At 34.8% G+C, this 2,500-nt stretch overlaps 1 protein-coding gene across 2 annotated transcripts in view; it reads left to right on the forward strand.

Annotated features, from left to right (window-relative positions):
* The window catches only part of LOC113828956 (uncharacterized), a 21,761-nt gene that overhangs the window by 1,194 nt on the left and 18,067 nt on the right, over window positions 1-2,500 (forward strand). The window contains exon 2 of one of the 2 annotated variants that reach the window (XM_070142027.1): window positions 615-696. The gene's annotated coding sequence lies outside the window, so the exon portion shown is untranslated. The remainder of the gene's footprint in view (window positions 1-614; window positions 697-2,500) is intronic. The other variant, XM_070142028.1, reaches the window with a different exon arrangement.

Consider the following 2,500-nt stretch of genomic DNA (forward strand, 5'->3'; position numbering starts at 1 on the left):
GGCGGTGCATTGTTATTCTCAACCCGAGGGATGCGCTGTTTGAGAGAGTGAGTGTGTGTGTGTGTGTGTGTGTGTGTGTGTGTGTGTGTGTGTGTGTGTGTGTGTGTGTGTGTGTGTGTGTGTGTGTGTGTGTGTGTGTGTGTGTGTGTGTGTGTATGCATGTATGTATGCATGTGCGTACTACATAAACCAATTGTTTATATGTTACATACGTACATGGTATTTATGACATGCGTATGCACAAAAATCATGTAAACTTATGTTTGGTTTTCGGTAAATGCAATACATTTTTAATACGATTCATTTCACGAATATTTAACAAATATTAAACGAACATACATTCTTCTAATCCAAACAAAGTTTCCATCCAATAAAGTAATTCAATCATCAGGAAAATTAACATACGTTATCACCATTGAAACAAATTATTCAGTGTAGGACACAAGGGGAAATATCCAGTGAGTAACTAGCATTATCACCAAAGAAAAAAAACACCTAAAAAACATATTTTACGACTATAAGACAGGAATTTCTCGATGCATGCCGATAGTGGTGTACACATGCGTGGTCGAAGAATTCCCAGGCTGGAATTTAGGCGTTTGTTTACACTGCAGGTCGGGACGCAAGTCGGGAGCAGCAGTCGGGAAGGAACTGCACTTGGGGTTGGTGAGGAAGGACCTGTTAGAAAGTCGGAGGGTAAGTTGATTTTTTCTTTTATTATTATTGTTTTTTTTTTTTTTGTGTGTGTGTTTTTTTATTAGTGGTTATTTGTTGGTTGCATTATTATTATTGTTTTTTTTTGTGTGTGTGTTTTTAATTAGTGGTTATTTGTTGGTTGCATTGTTTTTTATATGTTTGTGTTCGTTGTTTTAATTTATATAGGTAGGAGACTTGTGTTTGTAAGTGATTGTTTATTTTACTGGGGTAATCAACCTCTTGTTTTTAGAAGTAGAAAGTTTATGTAAGCAAAAATTCTGTCTGTGCTTGCGTGCGGGTGGGTGCGCGTGCGTGCGCGTGCTTGCGTGTGCGAACTAGAAAATAGTACCAATACCGATTTTTTGTCCTTTTTTATATTAGACTCGCATACTCATTTTTACTTTACGAGGAAATATTCGATAAGGTGATGATTACCAATATTTGAAGCTCGAACCTTTTTCATATGAATTTTAATATAGTGATGTCAGTAGACTACCACGCTCTTTCCCCTGAAATACGCTTTTCCCTTTAACAGAAACACGAATTAACAGTTAATTAGAAGTGACATAAACGACTATCCAGTTAGAATTGTAGTTAACTACTGAAGTACGCCATTGAAATAGTTAAAAGGATTGGCAGAGTTTAGCTCATTAGACCCACACGTCGGTGGTGAATTGCGTCCTGCCATTGTGTAGCGGTAGTTAGGACAAATAATAGATTTTTTTTTGTACATGTGACTCATATATATATATATATATATATATATATATATATATATATATATATATATATATATATATATATATATATATATATATTCTCTCTCTCTCTCTCTCTCTCTCTCTCTATTTCTCTCTCTCTCTCTCTCTCTCTCTTTTAGGCGTAGTAGATGCGCTTAACAGATTAGTGATGATTGATAACAGGTTGACAGGTCGATGATGATTATTGATAATTGACGTGGTGACCATAATGAATTTATAATGTGTGTTTAGACGTGTATTCAGCCAGTCATCCACAAGCACTCAACTCGTCGCCTCGTTAAAGAGAGTTCAGTATAGTCAGCGCGGTTTACCAAGGAGGATCCAATAGCAAATAATGTCACTGATTATGGAACTGCGTGTGACACTGGAAGGTACCATGGAATATAGATTCTCATCCGTATTTTCTTCTTTTTCTTTTTCTTTTTCTTTTTCTTCTTTTTCTTCTTCTTTTTCTTCTTCTTTTTCTTCTTCTTCTTCTTCTTCTTCTTCTCCTTCTTCTTCTTCTTCTTCTTTTCTTCTCTTTCTTCTTCTTCTTCTTTTCTTCTCTTTCTTCTTCTTTTCTTCTCTTTCTTCTTCTTTTCTTCTCTTTCTTCTTCTTCTTCTTCTTCTCCTTCTTCTTTTTCTTCTTCTCCTTCTTCTTTTTCTTCTTCTCTTTCTTCTTCTTCTTCTTCTTCTTCTTCTTCTTCTCTTTCTTCTTCTTCTCCTTCTCCTTCTCCTTCTTCTTCTATACCTTCTCCTTCTTCTTCTCCTTCTTCTCCTTCTCCTTCTTCTTCTATACCTTCTCCTTCTTCTTCTTTTTTGAATACCGGTCACTTTTGTTGAGTTCTTGAAGATGTGAACGAATAATGCTGTGTCATCTCGACCCGAAATTAATGGTGTTTGAAGTCAAGGTCTATTTAAGTACTTATATACTTACTTAGATAATTAAATACTTAATTAAATAATTAAATAATACTTACTTATATAATTAAATAATACTTACTTAGATAATTAAATACTTAAATACTTGTTTAGATCATGTTTGAAGTCTATGGTTCCGGGGC

The sequence above is a fragment of the Penaeus vannamei genome, chromosome 28 (genome assembly GCF_042767895.1).
Source record: "Penaeus vannamei isolate JL-2024 chromosome 28, ASM4276789v1, whole genome shotgun sequence".
Taxonomy (NCBI): Eukaryota; Metazoa; Arthropoda; class Malacostraca; order Decapoda; family Penaeidae; genus Penaeus; species Penaeus vannamei.